Genomic DNA, 27127 nt, shown 5'->3' with positions numbered 1-27127 from the left:
TTCCATGTGGTGATATCGGGGGTATATACATATATCCCATGTGGTGGTATCGGGGTATATACATATATTCCATGGGGTGGTATCGGGGTATATACATATATCCCATGTGGTGGTATCGGGGTATATACATATATTCCGTGTGGTGGTATCGGGGGTATATACATATATTCCGTGTGGTGGTATCGGGGGTATATACATATATTCCGTGTGGTGGTATCGGGGGTATATACATATATTCCATGTGGTGGTATCAAGGGTATATACATATATTCCATGTGGTGTTATCGGGGTATATACATATATTCCATGTGGTGGTATCGGGGTATATACATATATTCCATGTGGTGGTATCGGGGGTATATACATATATTCCATGTGGTGGTATCGGGGTATATACATATATTCCATGTGGTGTTATCGGGGTATATACATATATTCCATGTGGTGGTATCGGGGTATATACATATATTCCATGTGGTGGTATCGGGGGTATATACATATATTCCATGTGGTGGTATCGGGGGTATATACATATATTCCATGTGGTGGTATCGGGGGTATATACATATATTCCGTGTGGTGGTATCGGGGGTATATACATATATTCCATGTGGTGGTATTGGGGGTATATACATATATTCCGTGTGGTGGTATCGGGGGTATATACATATATTCCATGTGGTGGTGTCGGGGGTATATACATATATTCCGTGTGGTGGTATCGGGGGTATATACATATATTCCATGTGGTGGTATCGGGGGTATATACATATATTCCATGTGGTGGTATCGGGGGTATATACATATATTCCATGTGGTGGTATCGGGGTATATACATATATTCCATGTGGTGGTATCGGGGTATATACATATATTCCATGTGGTGGTATCGGGGTATATACATATATTCCATGTGGTGGTATCGGGGGTATATACATATATTCCATGTGGTGGTATCGGGGGTATATACATATATTCCATGTGGTGGTATCGGGGGTATATACATATATTCCGTGTGGTGGTATCGGGGGTATATACATATATTCCATGTGGTGGTATTGGGGGTATATACATATATTCCGTGTGGTGGTATCGGGGGTATATACATATATTCCATGTGGTGGTGTCGGGGGTATATACAGTACAGACCAAAAGTTTGGACACATCTTCTTATTTAAAGATTTTTCTGTATTTTCTTGACTATGAAAATTGTACATTCACACTGAAGGCATCAAAACTATGAATTACCACATGTGGAATTATATACTTAACAAAAAAGTGTGAGACAACTGAAAATATGTCTTATATTCTAGGTTCTTCAAAGTAGCCACCTTTTGCTTTGATGACTGCTTTGCACACTCTTGGCATTCTCTTGATGAGCTTCAAGAGGTAGTCACCGGAAATGGTCTTCACTTCACAGGTGTGCCCTGTCAGGTTTAATAAGTGGGATTTCTTGCCTTATAAATGGGATTGGGACCATCAGTTGTGTTGTTCAGAAGTCAGATGGATACACAGCTGATAGTCCTACTGAATAGACTGTTAGAATTTGTATTATGGCAAGAAAAAAGCAGCTAAGTAAAGAAAAATGAATGGCCATCATTACTTTAAGAAATGAAGGTCAGTCAGTGCGAAAAATTGGGAAAACTTTGAAAGTGTCCCCAAGTGCAGTTGCAAAAACCATCAAGCGCTACAAAGAAACTGGCTCACATGAGGACCGCCCCAGAAAAGGAAGACCAAGAGTCACCTCTGCTTCTGAGGATAAGTTTATCCGAGTCACCAGCCTCAGAAATCGCAGGTTAACAGCAGCTCAGATTAGAGACCAGGTCAATGCCACACAGAGTTCTAGCAGCAGACACATCTCTACAACAACTGTTAAGAGGAGACTTTGTGCAGCAGGCCTTCATGGTAAAATAGCTGCTAGGAATCCACTGCTAAGGACAGGCAACAAGCAGAAGAGACTTGTTTGGGCTGAAGAACATAAGGAATGGACATTAGACCAGTGGAAATCTGTGCTTTGGTCTGATAAGTCCAAATTTGAGATCTTTGGTTCCAACCACCGTGTCTTTGTGCAACGCAGAAAAGGTGAACGGATGGACTCTACATGCCTGGTTCCCACCATGAAGCATGGAGGAGGAGGTGTGATGGTGTGGGGGTGCTTTGCTGGTGACACTGTTGGGAATTTATTCAAAATTGAAGGCATACTAACTAGCATGGCTACCACAGCATCTTGCAGCGGCATGCTATTCCATCCGGTTTGCGCTTAGTTGGACCATCATTTATTTTTCAACAGGACAATGACCCCAAACACACCTCCAGGCTGTGTAAGGGCTATTTGACCAAGAGGGAGAGTGATGGGGTGCTATGCCAGATGACCTGGCCTCCACAGTCACCAGACCTGAACCCAATCGAGATGGTTTGGGGTGAGCTGGACCGCAGAGTGAAGGCAAAAGGGCCAACAAGTGCTAAGCATCTCTGGGAACTCCTTCAAGATTGTTGGAAGACCATTTACGGTGACTACCTCTTGAAGCTCATCAAGAGAATGCCAAGAGTGTGCAAAGCAGTCATCAAAGCAAAAGGTGGCTACTTTGAAGAACCTAGAATATAAGACATATTTTCAGTTGTTTCACACTTTTTTGTTAAGTATATAATTCCACATGTGGTAATTCATAGTTTTGATGCCTTCAGTGTGAATGTACAATTTTCAAAGTCATGAGTATACAGAAAAATCTTTAAATGAGAAGGTGTGTCCAAACTTTTGGTCTGTACTGTACATATATTCCATGTGGTGGTATCGGGGTATATACATATATTCCATGTGGTGGTATCGGGGGTATATACATATATCCCATGTGGTGGTATCGGGGTATATACATATATTCCGTGTGGTGGTATCGGGGGTATATACATATATTCCATGTGGTGGTATCTGGGGTATATACATATATTCCATGTGGTGGTATCTGGGGTATATACATATATTCCATGTGGTGTTATCGGGGTATATACATATATTCCATGTGGTGGTATCGGGGGTATATACATATATTCCATGTGGTGGTATCGGGGGTATATACATATATTCCATGTGGTGGTATCGGGGTATATACATATATTCTGTGTGGTGGTATCGGGGGTATATACGTATATTCCGTGTGGTGGTATCGGGGGTATCTACGTATATTCCGTGTGGTGGTATCGGGGGTATCTACGTATATTCCGTGTGGTGGTATCGGGGGTATCTACGTATATTCCATGTGGTGGTATCGGGGGTATATACATATATTCCGTGTGGTGGTATCGGGGGTATATACATATATTCGATGTGGTGGTGTCGGGGGTATATACATATATTCCATGTGGTGGTATCGGGGGGATATACATATATTCCATGTGGTGGTATCGGGGGGATATACATATATTCCGTGTGGTGGTATCGGGGGGATATACATATATTCCGTGTGGTGGTATCGGAGTATATGCATATATTCCGTGTGGTGGTATCGGGGTATATACATATATTCCATGTGGTGGTATCGGGGTATATACATATATTCCATGTGGTGGTATCGGGGTATATACATATATTCCATGTGGTGGTATCGGGGGTATATACATATATTCCATGTGGTGGTATCGGGGGTATATACATATATTCCATGTGGTGGTATCGGGGGTATATACATATATTCCGTGTGGTGGTATCGGGGGTATATACATATATTCCATGTGGTGGTATTGGGGGTATATACATATATTCCGTGTGGTGGTATCGGGGGTATATACATATATTCCATGTGGTGGTGTCGGGGGTATATACAGTACAGACCAAAAGTTTGGACACATCTTCTTATTTAAAGATTTTTCTGTATTTTCTTGACTATGAAAATTGTACATTCACACTGAAGGCATCAAAACTATGAATTACCACATGTGGAATTATATACTTAACAAAAAAGTGTGAGACAACTGAAAATATGTCTTATATTCTAGGTTCTTCAAAGTAGCCACCTTTTGCTTTGATGACTGCTTTGCACACTCTTGGCATTCTCTTGATGAGCTTCAAGAGGTAGTCACCGGAAATGGTCTTCACTTCACAGGTGTGCCCTGTCAGGTTTAATAAGTGGGATTTCTTGCCTTATAAATGGGATTGGGACCATCAGTTGTGTTGTTCAGAAGTCAGATGGATACACAGCTGATAGTCCTACTGAATAGACTGTTAGAATTTGTATTATGGCAAGAAAAAAGCAGCTAAGTAAAGAAAAATGAATGGCCATCATTACTTTAAGAAATGAAGGTCAGTCAGTGCGAAAAATTGGGAAAACTTTGAAAGTGTCCCCAAGTGCAGTTGCAAAAACCATCAAGCGCTACAAAGAAACTGGCTCACATGAGGACCGCCCCAGAAAAGGAAGACCAAGAGTCACCTCTGCTTCTGAGGATAAGTTTATCCGAGTCACCAGCCTCAGAAATCGCAGGTTAACAGCAGCTCAGATTAGAGACCAGGTCAATGCCACACAGAGTTCTAGCAGCAGACACATCTCTACAACAACTGTTAAGAGGAGACTTTGTGCAGCAGGCCTTCATGGTAAAATAGCTGCTAGGAATCCACTGCTAAGGACAGGCAACAAGCAGAAGAGACTTGTTTGGGCTGAAGAACATAAGGAATGGACATTAGACCAGTGGAAATCTGTGCTTTGGTCTGATAAGTCCAAATTTGAGATCTTTGGTTCCAACCACCGTGTCTTTGTGCAACGCAGAAAAGGTGAACGGATGGACTCTACATGCCTGGTTCCCACCATGAAGCATGGAGGAGGAGGTGTGATGGTGTGGGGGTGCTTTGCTGGTGACACTGTTGGGAATTTATTCAAAATTGAAGGCATACTAACTAGCATGGCTACCACAGCATCTTGCAGCGGCATGCTATTCCATCCGGTTTGCGCTTAGTTGGACCATCATTTATTTTTCAACAGGACAATGACCCCAAACACACCTCCAGGCTGTGTAAGGGCTATTTGACCAAGAGGGAGAGTGATGGGGTGCTATGCCAGATGACCTGGCCTCCACAGTCACCAGACCTGAACCCAATCGAGATGGTTTGGGGTGAGCTGGACCGCAGAGTGAAGGCAAAAGGGCCAACAAGTGCTAAGCATCTCTGGGAACTCCTTCAAGATTGTTGGAAGACCATTTACGGTGACTACCTCTTGAAGCTCATCAAGAGAATGCCAAGAGTGTGCAAAGCAGTCATCAAAGCAAAAGGTGGCTACTTTGAAGAACCTAGAATATAAGACATATTTTCAGTTGTTTCACACTTTTTTGTTAAGTATATAATTCCACATGTGGTAATTCATAGTTTTGATGCCTTCAGTGTGAATGTACAATTTTCAAAGTCATGAGTATACAGAAAAATCTTTAAATGAGAAGGTGTGTCCAAACTTTTGGTCTGTACTGTACATATATTCCATGTGGTGGTATCGGGGTATATACATATATTCCATGTGGTGGTATCGGGGGTATATACATATATCCCATGTGGTGGTATCGGGGTATATACATATATTCCGTGTGGTGGTATCGGGGGTATATACATATATTCCATGTGGTGGTATCTGGGGTATATACATATATTCCATGTGGTGGTATCTGGGGTATATACATATATTCCATGTGGTGTTATCGGGGTATATACATATATTCCATGTGGTGGTATCGGGGGTATATACATATATTCCATGTGGTGGTATCGGGGGTATATACATATATTCCATGTGGTGGTATCGGGGTATATACATATATTCTGTGTGGTGGTATCGGGGGTATATACGTATATTCCGTGTGGTGGTATCGGGGGTATCTACGTATATTCCGTGTGGTGGTATCGGGGGTATCTACGTATATTCCGTGTGGTGGTATCGGGGGTATCTACGTATATTCCATGTGGTGGTATCGGGGGTATATACATATATTCCGTGTGGTGGTATCGGGGGTATATACATATATTCGATGTGGTGGTGTCGGGGGTATATACATATATTCCATGTGGTGGTATCGGGGGGATATACATATATTCCATGTGGTGGTATCGGGGGGATATACATATATTCCGTGTGGTGGTATCGGGGGGATATACATATATTCCGTGTGGTGGTATCGGAGTATATGCATATATTCCGTGTGGTGGTATCGGGGGTATATACATATATTCCATGTGGTGGTATCGGGGGTATATACATATATTCCATGTGGTGGTATCGGGGGTATATACATATATTCCATGTGGTGGTATCGGGGGTATATACATATATTCCATGTGGTGGTATCGGGGGTATATACATATATACCATGTGGTGGTATCGGGGGTATATACATATATTCCATGTGGTGGTATCGGGGGTATATACATATATTCCATGTGGTGGTATCGGGGTATATACATATATTCCATGTGGTGGTATCGGGGGTATATACATATATTCCATGTGGTGGTATCAGGGGTATATACATATATTCCATGTGGTGGTATCGGGGTATATACATATATTCCATGTGGTGGTATCGGGGGTATATACATATATTCCATGTGGTGGTATCGGGGTATATACATATATTCCATGTGGTGGTATCGGGGGTATATACATATATTCCATGTGGTGGTATCGGGGTATATACATATATTCCATGTGGTGGTATCGGGGGTATATACATATATTCCATGTGGTGGTATCGGGTGTATATACATATATTGCATGTGGTGGTATCGGGGGTATATACATTATACATATATTCCGTGTGGTGGTATCGGGGGTATATACATATATTCCATGTGGTGGTATCGGGGGTATATACATATATTCCGTGTGGTGGTATCGGGGGTATATACATATATTCCATGTGGTGGTGTCGGGGGTATATACATATATTCCATGTGGTGGTATCGGGGTATATACATATATTCCATGTGGTGGTATCGGGGGTATATACATATATCCCATGTGGTGGTATTGGGGTATATACATATATTCCGTGTGGTGGTATCGGGGGTATATACATATATTCCGTGTGGTGGTATCGGGGGTATATACATATATTCCATGTGGTGGTATCGGGGGTATATACATATATTCCATGTGGTGGTATCGGGGGTATATACATATATTCCATGTGGTGGTATCGGGGGTATATACATATATTCCATGTGGTGGTATCGGGGGTATATACATATATTCCATGTGGTGGTATCGGGATATATACATATATTCCATGTGGTGGTATCGGGGGTATATACATATATTCCATGTGGTGGTATCGGGGGTATATACATATATTCCATGTGGTGGTATCGGGGTATATACATATATTCCATGTGGTGGTATCGGGGGTATATACATATATTCCATGTGATGGTATCGGGGGTATATACATATATTCCATGTGGTGGTATCGGGGTATATACATATATTCCATGTGGTGGTATCGGGGGTATATACATATATTTCATGTGGGGGTATATACATATATTCCATGTGGTGGTATCGGGGTATATACATATATTCCATGTGGTGGTGTCGGGGGTATATACATATATTCCATGTGGTGGTGTCGGGGGTATATACATATATTCCATGTGGTGGTATCGGGGGTATATACATATATTCCATGTGGTGGTGTCGGGGGTATATACATATATTCCATGTGGTGGTGTCGGGGGTATATACATATATTCCATGTGGTGGTATCGGAGTATATACATATATTCCATGTGGTGGTATCGGGGGTATATACATATATTCCATGTGGTGGTATCGGGGGTATATACATATATTCCATGTGGTGGTATCGGGGGTATATACATATATTCCATGTGGTGGTATCGGGGGTATATACATATATTCCATGTGGTGGTATCGGGGGTATATACATATATTCCATGTGGTGGTATCGGGGTATATACATATATTCCATGTGGTGGTATCGGGGGTATATACATATATTCCATGTGGTGGTATCGGGGGTATATACATATATTCCATGTGGTGGTATCGGGGGTATATACATATATTCCATGTGGTGGTATCGGGGGTATATACATATATTCTATGTGGTGGTATCGGGGGTATATACATATATTCCATGTGGTGGTATCGGGGGTATATTCATATATTCCATGTGGTGGTATCGGGGGTATATACATATATTCCATGTGGTGGTATCGGGGGTATATACATATATTCCATGTGGTGGTATCGGGGGTATATACATATATTCCATGTGGTGGTATCGGGGGTATATACATATATTCCATGTGGTGGTATCGGGGGTATATACATATATTCCATGTGGTGGTATCGGGGGTATATACATATATTCCATGTGGTGGTATCGGGGGTATATACATATATTCCATGTGGTGGTATCGGGGGTATATACATATATTCCAGGTGGTGGTATCGGGGGTATATACATATATTCCATGTGGTGGTATCGGGGGTATATACATATATTCCATGTGGTGGTATCGGGGGTATATACATATATTCCATGTGGTGGTATCGGGGTATATATATATATTCCAGGTGGTGGTATCGGGGGTATATACATATATTCCATGTGGTGGTATCGGGGGTATATACATATATTCCATGTGGTGGTATCGGGGTATATACATATATTCCATGTGGTGGTATCGGGGGTATATACATATATTCCATGTGGTGGTATCGGGGGTATATACATATATTCCATGTGGTGGAATCGGGGTATATACATATATTCCATGTGGTGGTATCGGGGGTATATACATATATTCCATGTGGTGGTATCGGGGTATATACATATATTCCATGTGGTGGTATCGGGGGTATATACATATATTCCATGTGGTGGTATCGGGGTATATACATATATTCCATGTGGTGGTATCGGGGGTATATACATATATTCCATGTGGTGGTATCGGGGGTATATACATATATTCCATGTGGTGGTATCGGGGGTATATACATATATTCCGTGTGGTGGTATCGGGGGTATATACATATATTCCATGTGGTGGTATCGGGGGTATATACATATATTCCGTGTGGTGGTATCGGGGGTATATACATATATTCCATGTGGTGGTGTCGGGGGTATATACATATATTCCATGTGGTGGTATCGGGGGTATATACATATATTCCATGTGGTGGTATCGGGGTATATACATATATTCCATGTGGTGGTATCGGGGTATATACATATATTCCATGTGGTGGTATCGGGGGTATATACATATATTCCATGTGGTGGTATCGGGGGTATATACATATATTCCATGTGGTGGTATCGGGGTATATACATATATTCCATGGGGTGGTATCGGGGTATATACATATATTCCATGTGGTGGTATCGGGGGTATATACATATATTCCACGTGGTGGTATCGGGGTATATACATATATTCCATGTGGTGGTATCGGTGGTATATACATATATTCCATGTGGTGGTATCGGGGGTATATACATATATTCCATGTGGTGGTATCGGGGGTATATACATATATTCCATGTGGTGGTATCGGGGGTATATACATATATTCCATGTGGTGGTATCGGGGGTATATACATATATTCCATGTGGTGGTATCGGGAGTATATACATATATTCCATGTGGTGGTATCGGGGGTATATACATATATTCCATGTGGTGGTATCGGGGGTATATACATATATTCCATGGGGTGGTATCGGGGGTATATACATATATTCCATGGGGTGGTATCGGGGGTATATACATATATTCCATGTGGTGGTATCGGGGGTATATACATATATTCCGTGTGGTGGTATCGGGGTATATACATATATTCCATGTGGTGGTATCGGGGGTATATACATATATTCCATGGGGTGGTATCGGGGTATATACATATATTCCATGTGGTGGTATCGGGGGTATATACATATATTCCATGTGGTGGTATCGGGTATATACATATATTCCATGGGGTGGTATCGGTGGTATATACATATATTCCATGTGGTGGTATCGGGGTATATACATATATTCCATGTGGTGGTATCGGGGTATATACATATATTCCATGGGGTGGTATCGGGTATATACATATATTCCATGGGGTGGTATCGGGGTATATACATATATTCCATGGGGTGGTATCGGGGTATATACATATATTCCATGTGGTGGTATCGGGGGTATATACATATATTCCATGTGGTGGTATCGGGGGTATATACATATATTCCATGGGGTGGTATCAGGGTATATACATATATTCCATGTGGTGGTATATACATATATTCCATGTGGCGGTATCGGGGGTATATACATATATTCCATGGGGTGGTATCGGGGGTATATACATATATTCCATGTGGTGGTATCGGGGGTATATACATATATTCCGTGTGGTGGTATATACATATATTCCATGTGGCGGTATCGGGGGTATATACATATATTCCATGTGGCGGTATCGGGGGTATATACATATATTCCATGTGGTGGTATCGGGGGTATATACATATATTCCGTGTGGTGGTATCGGGGGTATATACATATATTCCATGGGGTGGTATCAGGGTATATACATATATTCCATGTGGTGGTATATACATATATTCCATGTGGCGGTATCGGGGGTATATACATATATTCCATGTGGTGGTATCGGGGGTATATACATATATTCCGTGTGGTGGTATCGGGGGTATATACATATATTCCATGGGGTGGTATCAGGGTATATACATATATTCCGTGTGGTGGTATATACATATATTCCATGTGGCGGTATCGGGGGTATATACATATATTCCATGTGGTGGTATCGGGGGTATATACATATATTCCATGTGGTGATATCGGGGGTATATACATATATTCCATGTGGTGGTATCGGGGGTATATACATATATTCCATGTGGTGGTATCGGGGGTATATACATATATACCATGTGGTGGTATCGGGGTATATACATATATTCCATGTGGTGGTATCGGGGGTATATACATATATTCCATGGGGTGGTATCAGGGTATATACATATATTCCATGTGGTGGTATATACATATATTCCATGTGGCGGTATCGGGGGTATATACATACATTCCATGGGGTGGTATCGGAGGAGTACTCTACACTGACGGGTGGTGCCGTAGTGGGAAGGAAGACGAATTGAGGTGTACTCTTCGTCTTATACAGAGAAACCTCATAAGGAGGGGTTCTGCTGTAAGGGTCTGTGACGAATTGAGGTGTACTCTTCGTCTTATACAGAGAAACCTCATAAGGAGGGGTTCTGCTGTCAGTCAGGGTGCCGTGGTGAGTCGTACTGTAAAGTCGCCATTCAAGGTTAGGGAAGGGACGGATCGAGGTGTACTCTCTGTCTTATCAGTGTATTGAGGAGTACTCTACGCTGAGGAGTGGCGACCTGTCGGCTGCACCAGTGATCTGAGTCGCGACAGATCATTGCATTCTATAAGAAAATGTTGTGTATATTTAAATTTGAAAGATCTCGTAAGTTGCGGAATGCTGCTGTAGGAGTTAAGCCAATTAGTGGAGTTACGGGAAGGCAAGAAGGCAAGAAGAATGTTAGGAATTTGTATAACATGATAAGCTTATCCAGTACAGGCAGGCTTTAGTTTTCAGTGTAGAAAGAATGTGTGATACAGAAGTTGGGAAAGTTGGGTGAGGATTTTTGCACCAGACTCAAGCACATCTTAGAGTAGATGGTGCAGGGGGGAACAGAGAATGCCGAGCCTTTGTTCGGATACATGAAAGCTGCAGAATGTGATTTGTTATGTGACCCTAAATTGGCCGTAACCCCGTTGATGCCTGTTACTACACCTTTTTCCTGCCTCCAAGAACAATCCCACTTCCACTCTAACTCCTCCCTCCCACGGCCATCTTGCTACACCTCTTACTTGTTTTACTTGTTGTGAGAAGCCCGGAAAGCCCCAATCCGGCCTATATCCACTACTAGATCCGTCCGGTGCATATTACCAGCCACCAGCACAGGTGGAAAAGCCCGCAGTCCCAGAGCACCCATCTGAAACTAATGTGACACCCTCTGCTCCAGTCCACGATGCTGAGACGCTTCCCCTGTTTCCTATGGGAGTCACCCACAACCCTGGGGATATCCTCCTCAACTCCCCAGAATTTCAGGCCAGACTGCTCTCCCTCCGCCAACATACTGTTACTCAAGACGATACGGAGCCAGATGAGGGATGGGCTCAAGATACTCCAGCCCCCCCCTCCTTTACCCCATACGTCTCCTATGGCATCCTCCACCCCATATCCATTACCCGTACTCCGGCCCTTGCTCCAAGCAACTGCTGAAAGAGCACCACCCCTCAGCCCCTCAGAAGTCTGGGACCCCTGCCGCTCCCGTAATCTAGTAGACCCATCAGGACGCCCTGTCACTCTGTCAATAGGCTATGGTGACATCCTTACACATCGGGTGGGGGCCATAGTCAACCCTGCAAACACCTGTATGAGCCATGCTGGAGGATTGGCTCGCAAAATTTCCCTTGCTGTTGGTTCTACTCTGGCTGCAGAATGCCAGGCTCACTTAGCCGAAAACGGAGAGCTTTCAAAAGGCCATGGTTTCCACAAAAGCAGGACCCCTTAGTACGTATGAATCCGGCCTAGAATACATGAAACAGTTAAAAGCCTGGACTCAGGATCGCTTGTCAGATCAAGCTGGGTCTGTACAAGATGTTCAACAAAACCCTGATGAATCTGTGGAAAAATATGCTGCAAGACTCAGCATGCATTTTGAGGATCTCGGATACAGTCTTCACGTCAGGACGCAGGCCGCCCTGTTGGTTCAGGCCCTAGTAGATGGCCTACAAGACGCTCTCAGAGATGAAGTCCTGAGAGTACGGCCCGAGATTCGTTCTTCTTCTTTCAACGACGCGGTGGACATCGTTAAAGCTTTCCAAAAATCAATGCTAAAAATGGAAAAAGATACTAAGCCAAAGAAGAAAGCCGCACCTGCCATGCTATATCAAGCTCAAGAAAGCTACCCACCCCCTGGCAACCAACATGGAATCAAGTGGGTAATGGTTAAAGGCACAGGTGATGATACTCCTCCCACATATAGAAAACAAGACAGAAGAGATGACAAGGGATCATCTAGAAACAGAAGACAATCTCGTGATTCTGAAGGATGAATGTTATGTTGGGAGTGTGGTAGCCTTGACCACATCCTCAGAGACTGTCACTTTACAGGTGGACCATCAACCACTGGAGTTACAGGTGGACACTGGGGCGGTCACATCTGTCATTTCCTCTGCACAGCTCCCTCCTTCTGTATCCCTATCACCGGATACCCTCACCTGTGTTGGGGTAGAAGGCCAACATATTTCTTCTCCACTCACAGTCCCTGTGTCTGCAGGACCGTTCACCGGAGTACTCACAGGATTCTTGGTCTCTGAAACTTGCCCTGTCAACCTGTTGGGAGCCGATCTCTTAGAGCGGATGAAGGCAACAATTACCTTCGGAAACCATGGTATGGAGCTTCTTTTGCGGGACCCTCATTCCAAACAAGGGACTGAAGACCGCGGTGTTCTTAAAGCCTTCCCTCTCATGATGATGACCATACAACCTCACAGTTCCCTCACTCTCTGTGGTCCAGCGGGCCAGAGGACGTTGGCCTCCTGCAGGTTCCCCCGGTCCAGGTACACCTCAAGCCTGGACACAGGTACCCACGGTTGCCACAATACCCCCTCAAGGCTGCACAAGAACAAAGCTTGAGTACCCAAGTCGCTTCCCTCCTGGAATCAGGAGTACTTGTCAGATGTGTATCTCCATGCAATACACCCCTCTTTCCTGTAAAAAGGAAAACCGCTCCGGGAGAGCCTCCAAGATACCGGTTGGTTCAGGATCTCAGAGCCGTCAATGCAGCTACCATTTTAGAAACTCCAGTGGTACCCAACCCAAACACCCTCTTGTCTCAGCTGCCTCCAACGGCCACTTTGTTTACGGTGTTAGATCTAGCCAACGCCTTTTTCAGTATACCCTTACATGAAGATTCGTGGTTTCTTTCTGCCTTCACCTTTCAAGGAGCACAGCTTACATGGACCAGGACTCCGCAAAGAGCCCAGAACTCTCCTAACCAATTCACTCATTCTATGAAGTCTATTCTGGAGCCATGGGTTCAAGAGAACCCTCAGGTCACCCTTCTACAGTATGTGGATGATCTTTTACTCTGTGGCACTGAAGAAAATTTGCCAGAGATGTCAGTATCCCTTCTCTGGTTTCTTCACTCAGCTAACTGTAAAGTCTCGAAAGGCGAAGTCCAATGGTGTCTGCCCAAGGTCATTTTCCTCGGACATTGTATATCACAAGGTGCTAGACATCTGACTGAAGAAAGAAAACAAGCCATCATGGATATCACCTTCCCAACCACCTACTCCGCTATGCAGACTTTCCTTGGCCTCATCACTTACTGCAGGCAATGGATCCCTGATGCCTCAAAGCTCATGCAACCTCTGTACGACTGTCTCAAGAATGAAGGCTCAGTTTGGCTTCATGCTGAAGATCCACGTGTTTCTCATCAACACAGACTATGTTTTGACCGTCTTAAACAGGCTGTTGTCTCTGCCCCGGCCTTGGGCTTACCAGACTATACTCAGCCATTTCACCTTTTTGTCTCGGAATCGGAAGGTCATGCCTCTGGAGTTCTAGCACAACGCTATGATCATAAGTATCGGCCTTTGGGCTACTACTCAGCCCGCCTGGACCCTGTCGCCCGAACTGCCTCCACGTGCCTTAAGACGTTCCACGCTGCTCACATCCTCCTTGACAAGTCAGCTGACCAGATGTCTGACTATCAATCCTGCCACTTTGCTTCCACCTTCTAGGGGGGAAGGTGAGGAGGGTGAAGGTCCATTGGTAGAACCTCATGATTGTATAAAAATTTTGCAGGAAGAGACTTCTGCTCCAGAGAATATGGTGGCACATCCGCTCGCAGACCCTCAAGGGAAGTTCCACACGGGATATGCTGTCACAACGGACCTAACAGTCCTCAAGGCTGAAGCTCTACCACCATACATGTCTGCACAAGAAGCTGAACTTGTGGCTCTCACAGAGGCCTGCCACCTGGCAGCAGGAACAAAGGCGAATATGTATATACCGATTCCAGGTATGGACATGGAATTTGTAATGATTCTGGACTCTTGTGGAAGTCTAGAGGATTCATCACAGCTGCAGGTACACCAGTGAAACATGTCTCATGGATTAAGGCCCTAATGAAGGCCCTGGAACTACCCATTCAGGTTGCTGTTATCAAGGTCAAGGCTCATGGAAGACTAGAATCCAGAGAAGCCAGGGGCAACCACCTAGCTGACCAAGCAGCCAAGACTGCAGCAGTGGAGAATGTGTCATCAAAGTGGCAGGAAAAGGAAGAAGAGATGGGAGAGACTCTGCAAACCGTAGCTGTGGCGCTCACTAGAGCAAGAGCCAAGGAACAGCCGGCGGAAGACCATACAAGTCCAGCGGAGACACGAGTGGAATCCAGGGGGGTCAGGATGCCTAAAGAAAAATTGTGTGAGGAACAAAGGAAGACCCCCCACTGAAGAAGTCAAGCAATGGAAAGCGGCAGGAGCTGTGCTGGCAGGTTGCAAAGATTCAAAGGTCAACTCGACTCTTTACCAAGTGGATGGGAAGCCTTGCTTGCCTAGACGCATGTACTCAGCTGTGGCAGCATGGGCTCACGGGCCTACACACAGAGGAAAGAATCAAGCCTTGGCATGTATCAAGAAACTGTACTTTGCACCCGGAATCTCTTCCACTGTGACTGCGTACTCAAAATCCTGCTCTGTCTGCGCTACCTGCAACCCAACGTGTATGGCACGGGTCCCTTTTCAACATCTGGCTAAACCAGACTACCCTTGGCAGAGAATACAAGTCGACCATATCCAAATGCCTAAAGCAGGAAAATAGGAGTACGTTTTGGTAGCCGTGGATATGTTCTCAGCCTGGCCCGAGGCCTACCCGGTTGTCAACATGACTGCTAAAGTCACAGCCAAGAAACTGATCACCGAAATTGCCTGCAGATTTGGAGTTTCCCCAAGTCATAGAATCGGATCAAGGACCAGCTTTCACAGCAAATATCTACGAAGAACTCTGGAACATGTTGGGAACAGATTTGGGCCTCCACACTCCATACCATCCTGCCAGTTCAGGCAAAGTGGAGAGAATGAATTCCACACTCAAGACCCAGCTCTTGAAAATGACCAAAGATCATCCCCTCCCCTGGCCCGACCTACTCCCCATAGTATTGTATCATATCACACACACTCCTCAGGCCAAACATGGGCTGACTCCCTATAAAATTTTGTTTGGGACCCCACCCAAGATAGGAGAGATTAGGCCCCAAGAGTTGTCTGAAACACATGATAGAGTGGTAAAATTTGTGATTGCCTTGTCTAGAGAATTGACTAACACCCGCTCTCCAGTATCTGCTTCTCTCCCAGAATCTACAGGTGATGCAGTACATGATTTCATCCCAGGCGATCTAGTGTATGTGAAGAAGTTTGTCCGGAAAGACTGCCTCCAGCCGCGGTTCGAGGGACCGTACACTGTGCTTCTCACCACCCCGACGGCTCTGAAGCTTGAGGGCAAGAGCACCTGGATTCACGCCTCCCACTGCACGAGAGACAGAACGAGTCTATAAAAGATGACTACCTTCTTCTATATCCTTTCCATATGCTTACTGTCTGTCCCAGGGTGGACAGCTACCACACAGGGGTAGATACCTCCTTCTTCTCAGGTTGGTTGGGAGGGCTCAAGGGATTCCTCCAACAAGTTTGTCTAGTAATGGGAGGTCTACTAGTATTGGGCCTGGTGGTCCTGTGCTGCATAGTCCCCTTATATAGAGAAATATACTCCTTTGAACAAGCCTGACCAGAGCCACCCCATGATAAAGTCCAATTGAAAGATTTAGTTTAGGGACAGTTGGGAGAACTCCATGTGTCATTCAGGATAGGGCTCGATTGTCTGGGGGCGTCCCATAAGGGGGCAGCTTCTAAGATGATTGGGTGAAGAAATCCACCTCCCCTCTCCCCACACATGGACAGTCTCAAAGGCCCCGAAGCAAAGGAAAGCTTAGTGTTTAGGGGGGAATGTCGGGGTAAAAGAGAATATATATATTTGTAACCTTTATACTTTTGTAACTTTTATACGCTTTTTTGCTAATGTACTAACCACCATTTTGTGTCATATAACAATAAGCTTTCCTTGCTACGTAATACTCAAATCGAAACTTAAACTAAGACAGTTCCAGTGTTGCCAAGATTTATTTCAGAGAAACGAAACAAGATTATAAGCTGACGGCTGCAATATCTGCCCAGAGACTGAGATAAGGAGATGTGGACCAATCAGGAGTGGCCAGACACTGGACTTTCATGGCTTACCCCGCTCCGGACAACCTCTTTCCCCTCCCATTATGTAGTGTATTTAGATTTGTGCATGTAAAAAATAAACACAGAACATTGCTGAGGACGTTGTCTGTAGTAGCCTTCTGAGCATGCTCTGAGCTTGAACCAGCTTGTTGTCTGACTCATTCTTTGAATGGTTGACCCATGCTCATAGTTTGAATTTGGAGTGACTGGAGGACGAGTGGAATGTCATCACGACCCCCACACATATATTCCATGTGGTGGTATCGGGGGTATATACATATATTCCATGTGGTGGTATCGGGGGTATATACATATATTCCATGGGGTGGTATCAGGGTATATACATATATTCCATGTGGTGGTATCGGGGGTATATACATATATTCCATGGAGTGGTATCGGGGGTATATACATATATTCCATGTGGTGGTATCGGGGGTATATACATATATTCCATGTGGTGGTATCGGGTATATACATATATTCCATGTGGTGGTATCGGGGGTATATACATATATTCCATGTGGTGGTATCGGGGGTATATACATATATTCCATGGGGTGGTATTGGGGTATATACATATATTCCATGTGGTGGTATCGGGGGTATATACATATATTCCATGGGGTGGTATCGGGGGTATATACATATATTCCATGGGGTGGTATCAGGGTATATACATATATTCCATGTGGTGGTATCGGGGGTATATACATATATTCCATGTGGTGGTATCGGGGGTATATACCATACGCTCACTGTTAGTTTCTCAATGTCGCGGCCTCGTCCATCACTCGCCGTCAGTTACACAGTGATCTGATGATTGCTGGCGGCAGTGTTGCGTCCTCTGACCACTGGGGGCAGTGTAGAAACCTGTGCTTATCCCTGGCACATAGATTACTGGTGACGTCACGTGTGTGGGCGGGCTTTGTTTCCATCCTGCGCTGTGATTGGCCTTTAGGTACGTAACCCTCCTCCTTCCCCATTCTCTGTACTACGCATGCGCTGACATGTAGTGACGCCTGGAGCCGCACCAGGGCCTGCCGAGTAGTGGCAGCCAATCAGCGGTGAGCGCGAGCTGCTCCCGGCGTGCACCGCTCCTGTCCTCATAGAGACGTCAGTCCAGTATCAGCTGCTCCTCCGGGTGTCGCTGTTTCCGCCCAGTACTGGCCAGGTGAGAGGAGTACGGAAGCCGAGAGCGTCCTGCTGTGTGATAGAGGGTGTATACGGCGGCCTCTATATACAGCGCAGAGCGGCCTCTGTATATACAGCGCAGAGCGGCCTCTGTATACAGCGCAGAGCGGCCTCTGTATACAGCGCAGAGCGGCCTCTGTATACAGCGCAGAGCGGCCTCTGTATACAGCGCAGAGCGGCCTCTGTATACAGCGCAGAGCGGCCTCTATATACAGCGCAGAGCGGCCTCTGTATACAGCGCAGAGCGGCCTCTGTATACAGCGCAGAGCGGCCTCTGTATACAGCGCAGAGCGGCCTCTGTATACAGCGCAGAGCGGCCTCTATATACAGCGCAGAGGAGCCTCTATATACAGCGCAGAGCGGCCTCTATATACAGCGCAGAGCGGCCTCTATATACAGCGCAGAGCGGCCTCTATATACAGCGCAGAGGAGCCTCTATATACAGCGCAGAGGAGCCTCTATATACAGCGCAGAGGAGCCTCTATATACAGCGCAGAGCGGCCTCTATATACAGCGCAGAGCGGCCTCCGTATACAGCGCAGAGCGGCCTCCGTATACAGCGCAGAGCGGCCTCCGTATACAGCGCAGAGCGGCCTCCGTATACAGCGCAGAGCGGCCTCCGTATACAGCGCAGAGCGGCCTCTGTATACAGCGCAGAGCGGCCTCTGTATACAGCGCAGAGGGGCCTCTATATACAGCGCAGAGGGGCCTCTATATACAGCGCAGAGGGGCCTCTGTATACAGCGCAGAGGGGCCTGTATATACAGCGCAGAGGGGCCTGTATATACAGCGCAGAGCGGCCTGTATATACAGCGCAGAGCGGCCTGTATATACAGCGCAGAGCGGCCTGTATATACAGCGCAGAGCGGCCTGTATATACAGCGCAGAGCGGCCTGTATATACAGCGCAGAGCGGCCTGTATATACAGCGCAGAGCGGCCTGTATATACAGCGCAGAGCGGCCTGTATATACAGCGCAGAGCGGCCTGTATATACAGCGCAGAGCGGCCTGTATATACAGCGCAGAGCGGCCTGTATATACAGCGCAGAGCGGCCTGTATATACAGCGCAGAGCGGCCTGTATATACAGCGCAGAGCGGCCTGTATATACAGCGCAGAGCGGCCTGTATATACAGCGCAGAGCGGCCTGTATATACAGCGCAGAGCGGCCTGTATATACAGCGCAGAGGAGCCTCTATATGCAGCGCAGAGCGGCCTGTGTATACGGCGCAGAGCGGCCTGTGTATACGGCGCAGAGCGGCCTGTGTATACGGCGCAGAGGGGCCTCCCGTATACGGCGCAGAGGGGCCTCCCGTATACGGCGCAGAGGGGCCTCCCGTATACGGCGCAGAGGGGCCTCCCGTATACGGCGCAGAGGGGCCTCCCGTATACGGCGCAGAGGGGCCTCCCGTATACGGCGCAGAGGGGCCTCCCGTATACGGCGCAGAGGGGCCTCCCGTATACGGCGCAGAGGGGCCTCCCGTATACGGCGCAGAGGGGCCTCCCGTACACGGCGCAGAGGGGCCTCCCGTACACGGCGCAGAGGGGCCTCCCGTACACGGCGCAGAGGGGCCTCCCGTACACGGCGCAGAGGGGCCTCCCGTACACGGGGCAGAGGGGCCTCCCGTACACGGGGCAGAGGGGCCTCCCGTACACGGGGCAGAGGGGCCTCCCGTACACGGGGCAGAGGGGCCTCCCGTACACGGGGCAGAGATGGGCCTGTATCTAGTTGTGATTGAACAGCTTCTAATCTTAATCAGCCAGATTAGATTTGTTAATCCAAGAGAAATACACTATTGTTTGTGTGACTTGTACATGTATTTCTGTGACTGGTCAAGAAGGACAGTGACTCAGCGTGGAACAATGAATGTTTGCTAATTATGTTGATTAACCTTTGTGTGGACCCTGTGGCTTGTTGACTCACAAGACAGGTGGATAAGCTATGCAAATTAATTAAATGCTCAAACAATGAGACCTGAGACCGCCACCTGAGTACTGCACCTTTCCCCCCAACATATGAATAATGACATTACACAGATATAAATATAAACAGGGATGGCTTTAGTGCTGCAAGCAGAATCAGAAAGACTTTACAAGGAGAATGAGACATCCTTCAGGAGAGTAGCTTGGTAGCATGGCTTTAACAAAAGAGACACAGATTTGGATTCTACATGATTCATGCCTAAGGATATATGGCCCTGACCAGAAGGATACAGATCTGCTCCATTGGCCATCAGAGAGCCCATGGATACATTTGGGGAGACCAGGTTGGGACGATGAAGTCACCTGACCCCATGGATATGTTGTTTGGGGTTGCCAGGTGGGACCCTCCGGTCTCCTAGAACCCATGGAGACATTCGGAGAAACCAGATCGGGACCAGCTGGTCATCTGGCCCCATGGAAACTCGGAGAGTCCAGGGTGGGACCCTCGGGTCTCCTGGCCTTGTACCTCGATGGACTGCTAGTTTCCTAAGCTTGCTGCTACCTTCTCTCTGTGGGGGCCCGCCAGAAGCGGGGGGGCCACTGGTTGAGGTAGTTTTCCCTGGAAGTCTTCAAAGTCGCAGCTGTTCTATCCCAGGCGGGCGGAGAAGGAAGGGTGAGACTGTAATGTTGTACCATCTTCGGTATTTGCTGGGACTGTTTTGTGTGTTTATTGTCCACTTTGTCGGTCAGTAAAGTATTGCCACGCTGTGTTACCCTCACCCTGTGTTGTCTGAGTAGCGTTACCCATGGTCTTCACAACAGTCTAGAGCTGCCTATATACAGTGTATCCTTTATACAGCGCAGAGCAGCCCATATACAGTGCATAGAAGGCTATATACAGTGCAGAGCGGCTTATATACCGTGCAGAGAAGCCTATATACTATGTAGTGCAGCGGGAAAGTGTCAGATAGGCATGACAGGTGCAGTACCCCAGTCACAGAGTGGGTGGTGTAACTCTGAAGCAAGAGCCCGGAAAGGTTGATGCCATCACCACCTGGCCTACCCCCAAGACCAAGAAGCAGGTGATGTCCTTCTTGGGTACGGCAGGGTACTATAGGAAGTTTATTCCCAACTATAGTGCCCTTGCTAAGCCTCTGACTCACCTCAGAAAAAATAAGTTACCGCTAAGGCTATGTGCCCACGATGCAGAAATGCTCTGGATTTTTCCAGAGCGTTTCTGCATCTCCATGGCAGAAAAAACTTTCTGCCAGGGACAAGCGTCTGTCAAGCGTTTTTAGCATGTAATTTCGCATGCTTTTGTCTAGCGCTGTACCAAGCGATTTTAGCATCACTTGGAAAAGTGCTTGAAAGTTGGTATGGATTTATATTGTGTGACCAACGTAATGTTAAAAAAAAAAAAGAATTAGTGCTTAAAAAATAACCTTATACTCACCTTTCCGGCGGCCTCAGTCTGCTTCCGGTGTCGCTGCTGGCTCCGTGGTGGGCACCTGTAGTGTAAAAGGACCTTCCATGACGTCAGCGGCCATATGATACGTCACGCGACCGCCAACGTCAGCAGTCGCGTGACCTGTCATATGACCGCCGACGTCATGGAAGGTCCTTTTACATTACCGGTACTCGCCACGGAGCCAGCAGCGACGCCGGGGGCCATCGGAAGATGAGTATAAGGTTATTTTTTATTTTAATTCTTTTTTTTTTTTTTTACAAGTTCTATGGTACCCGGGTCTGGAGGAGAGTCTCCTCTTCTCCTGGCCCGGGTACCATCCGCGCATTAATTGCATAAGATCCGCATGACTACATGTAGTCATGCGGATCTTATGCGAACCAATGCAAGTCAATGGTGGCGATTTCACAGCGAAATGGTCTTGCTGCGTTTTTTACCGCAATGCGAATTCGCAGCGGAAATTTCCGCATGATGTGCACAGCACATGCGGATTTGCATTGCAGTACATGGCAGACCTATTACAAGCGATTTTAATGCGTTTTCGCAGCGAAAATCCACCGCAAAAACACATTAAAATCGCTTCGTGTGCACACAGCCTAACACTCAACTGGACAGCTGACTGTGAACAGTCCTTCATGGTGCTGAAGTTCTGCAGGCCCTGGACTTCACCCAGCGGTTTGTAGTCCAAACAGATGCCGGTGCTGTGCTCAGCCAAGTAAATGAGGAGGGGGAATGAGTCGGCGTAGCAGGTTTCTTTTGTTCTATTTTTTTTTTTTTTCATGTAATTGTATATGCTGTATTGTTTTGGTTCTGCAATAACTCGCTCGTTGATCGCAGAAGCTTGCAAACTGCGCCATTTTTTCCCTTATGATTTTATCTTTATTTAGAGACCACACATCACATAGCTGCAGTCTGCTATTCTGGTGTTTTTGCGCTACAGCTTCCTGATTTTGCTTACAGCCCTGGAAAACTACATATACATTCCTGGGCTGATTTAGTCACTAAACATATGGGCACCGTTAATGTCGGACGTATGGAACTCACAATATTTCATAGTACATATCGGAGTCAGCGCGTCTGCAAATTTCCCTTTGAGGCATGGGAAGCAGCCTCATGGTTACATGCAAATTAGTGCAAGCCAGAGTTTTAATTACCTCCTGCGTCTTTCAGAGACAAGATGCTTACTTCCTAACAAAGTTATAACACTCCTTGGCTGGCATTGTTTGCATAAGCTATTTCTCAGGTGAACATCTATGTCAGGCAAATATGGAAGAACATTTTACTGACATTAATATTTTCCTGACACAGTATGCTGTACTTAAGAACGCACGCAAATACTACAAGCAGATAAGTGTTTAACCACATCCTGATGCAACTCAGGCCACCAAAAACGACGAGAAACAATGTCCGCAGTTGCCTTACCACCTGGATGACCAGCAAGCACAGAGTTATGATGTTCGTTAATTACTTTGCGGAGCAGATTAGATGGTACAAAAATAACCTTCCTGATGGGCAGAAGGCAGGGGCGTCCACCTGAGCTTCCAACACCTCACCCTTCAGTTCAGGGTACAATGCCGAAATGACTACCTCTTTTGCAAAATCGGGGCAGGGTTCTCATGTTCACCACCACCAGGGAAGCTCCGGGACAAAGCATCAGCCTTGACATTTTTGATCCCTGGACGAAAAGTGACAACAAAATTGAACCTAGTAAAAAACAGGGACCATCTGGCTTGCCTAGGGTTGAGACGTTTAGCCAATTGAAGATATCATAGGTTCTTATGGTCAGTAATAACAGTAACAGGATGGACAGCCCCCTCCAACCAATGTCGCCATTCTTTGAACGCCAATTTACTCTCCAAATGCTCCCTATTACCCATGTCATAATTTCTTAGCCAAGAAAGTGCATGGACGCCATTTACCAGGGGACGGACCCTGAGACAACACAGCTCCAACCCCGACATCCAAAGCATCGACCTCCACAATAAAGGGTTGGGAAACATCGGGCTGACTGAGAATAGGTGCAGTGGCAAAACAGCGCTTTAGGGAGGAAAAAGTCTGCAGGGCGGCATCCGACCATTTGGAAAAATCAGACCCCTTTCTAGTCATGTCAATAAGGGGTTTCACAATTACTGAATAATTTTGGATGAATTTCCGGTAAAAATTAGTAAAGCCCAGATAATGTTGTAGAGCCTTCAGGTTCTCGGGACGGTCCCAATCAAGAAGAGCACAGATCTTCACCGGATCCATCCGAAAACCCTAAGATGACAACGGGTACCCCAAAAGCTGCACCTCCTGGACTGCGAAAACACACTTTACTAGTTTGGCATATAGTTTATCCCTTAATATCTGAAGCACCTGCTTAACATGCCCCCGATGTGTCTCAAAATCAGATGAGTAAACCAAAATATCGTCCAGATAGACTACCACAAACCTGCCCACCAAATGATGGAAAATATCATTAATGAAATGCTTGAATACTGCAGGTGCATTGGTCAAACTGAAAGGCATAACCAGACTCTCAAAATGCCCTTCAAGGATATTGAACGCTCTTTTCCATTCATCCCCCTCTCTGATACTAACCAGATTTTAGGCCCCCCTTAAATCCAACATGGAGACTACCTTAGCTCCCACAACCTGGCTGAACAAATCAGGAATCAGAGGAAGAGGGTATTGATCCCGGATGGTAATTTGATTTACTTTCCGGAAATTTAAACGGGGACGTAGACCGCCATCTTTTTTTTTTACGAAAAACAACTCTGCCGCCACGGGCGAAGATGAGGGTCTGATTTGTCCCTTCTCCAGACTTTCTGCAATGAAATCCTTCATGGCTTCTCTCTCAGGGCCAGAAAGATTATACAGTCTGGACTTCGGTAGTTTAGCTTCGGTAGTCAGGTTAATAGGACAGTCATAAGCACGATGAGGAGACAAATCCTGACACCCCCTCTCGAAAAAAAACGTCCTCAAAACCAGACAAAAATGAAGGAAAGGTCTATGTAGAGACTGTAGAAAGGGAAATATTTAAACAGTTGTCATGGCAGTAATCTCTCCACTCAATGATCTCTCTGGATTGCCAATCCACCAACGGATTATGTTTCACCAACCAGGGTAGACCCAAAACAATTGGGGTGGGAAGACCGTCCAGGACATTGCAAGGGATTATCTCAAAATGGACTGACCCCACCTTCAGGTTTAAACCATGTACAATCTAATCTGAGTCAGAGCTCTGTGCAAGTGGCGCTGAGTCGATGGCGAAGATCAGAATGGGTTTAGGTAAAGTGCAGCAAGCAAGACCATGAGTTCTCACAAACTCAGCATTAACGATGCTGACTCCAGCTCCACTGTCAACAAATACAGAAATGTTCTCGGTTCTGCTGTCTAGCACCACCTCTGCTGTCAGGACAAACCGGGAACTGCAGGTTGACGATAAATGCACCCCTTGCTTATGCAGATCCAGACTACCAAGGGTTAATAGTTTCCTTTTGCTTAGGAATCGAAGAACAGGCCCCAATAAAATATCCCTTTTTTCTACAAAAAAAACACGCCCTTCTTTTTGCGGATCTCCGCAGAAATGTACGATTCAAAAGCACCCCTTAACTGCATGGGTTCCTCCACCTCCCCCTGTACTGGTTCGCCGCCAGACCACCCAGCACCACCACGAAAAGAATGCTCCGGAGGAGGTGGTCTCACCCACCATCCCTGAAGGCGTCTATCAACATGTATAGCCAGTGACATGGCAGCCTCCAAGGACTCTCCGGTTTCATATACTGCCAAAGCATCTTTCAACTTTTCAGTAAGGCCCTGACAAAATTGGCTTCTCTAGAGCTGGGTAATTCCATTTTGTATCAGTTGCCCATCTGCAAAATTCGGATCTGTACGTCTCCACTGACTGATTCCCCTGATGAAGGTGACGCAACCTGGACTCGGCCAAGGAGATTCGGTCAGGGTCATCATAAATGAGGGCTAGAGCCCCAAAAAACCCCTCCACAGACTGGAGACACACCGAACCCTGCGGCAAAGAGAGAGCCCAGGATTGAAGATCTCCTTGCAGCAGTGAGATCACAATTCCCACTCATTACTCCTCACCTCTGGAGCAGTAAGGACGAAGTTTAAAATACAGTTAGGAAGCTTCCTTGAACACAAAAAACTTGTCCCTTCCTCCTGAAAACCTGTCTGGGAGGGCAACCTTGGGTTCAAGCTGGACTGGCCTACCTGCAGAGACCCCAACATTGGGGACCTGCTGCTGAACCTCATAGCAGAGGTCAAAGTCACCTCCAGAGACCGCCTGTGCACCTGCTCTGACAGCTAAGCAATGGAATCCATGAACCAAAAGAACGACAACCACACCCGTAACAAAAAAAACACAAAAACAAGTTGTTGTTTATATATATATATATATATATATATATATATATATATATATATATATATAAAAATATATATATATATATAAAAATATATATATATATATATAAATTATAATAAAAATATGCACAGCCGGTAATGATGTCACGCACAGTGTGGGAAAGACTAAGTGCAACACAAAGGGATGAGGGGAAGGAAGCCCAAACACTAGGGAAAGGGGGAGTGTAGACTCCTAGGCAGATCTAACGACACCCTGCCTACCCTAACGTCCCTATATTGGTTCCACACCAATCACTGAGCAGGCAACCTAAGCCCTGTATATCCCTAGAGCTAGGCCGTAGATAGGGAGGAAAGTGGTTGAGCACTGGTCAGTCGTCACTATAACCTAAAGACAACAAAGGAGGCAAACAAAGGGGGGGAAACTTAGCTTGAGCAGACACCAGAGAGAGGACACCAAGCATCCTCCAAGGGCACCACAGAGGAAGCTAGCAGACTGTTGTAGCTCCAAGCCTTCACAAGGGGAAACGTGAATATCACTGACGACTCCCTGCAGCATACAGAGTTTATAAACACCCAGACCAGGGTTGCCCCTTGGTCCAAAAGTGAGAAGGATTTAGGAAGACATCTGCAATGCCAAACGCAGTGATCTTCTGCAGCCAGATGCAGATCGACTGTCTGTCACATCTGACACACCCGTGACACCACCTCCGTTAATCGGTCAGTCGTGTAATTATCTGGACGATGGGGGGCAGCAGATAGCGTTTTGCTCCAAAAGA

At 46.1% G+C, this 27127-nt stretch overlaps 1 protein-coding gene across 2 annotated transcripts in view; it reads left to right on the top strand.

Moving 5' to 3' along the window:
* LOC141152698 (farnesyl pyrophosphate synthase-like) overlaps positions 1-27127 on the top strand; it is a 99543-nt gene that overhangs the window by 45199 nt on the left and 27217 nt on the right. The window contains exon 1 of one of the 2 annotated variants that reach the window (XM_073637274.1): positions 18395-18582. The exons of the other annotated variant lie outside the window; for it this stretch is intronic. The gene's annotated coding sequence lies outside the window, so the exon portion shown is untranslated. Of the gene's footprint in view, positions 1-18394; positions 18583-27127 lie in introns of those variants that run through there. 2 annotated transcript variants of the gene reach the window in all.

This window comes from Phyllobates terribilis, unplaced genomic scaffold (assembly GCF_046119375.1).
Source record: "Phyllobates terribilis strain yellow unplaced genomic scaffold, ASM4611937v1 Scaffold_6__1_contigs__length_29720123, whole genome shotgun sequence".
In the NCBI taxonomy this organism is placed as follows: Eukaryota; Metazoa; Chordata; class Amphibia; order Anura; family Dendrobatidae; genus Phyllobates; species Phyllobates terribilis.
Note: the sequence above shows the minus strand (reverse complement) of the source record. Positions and strands in the feature narration are given on the sequence as shown.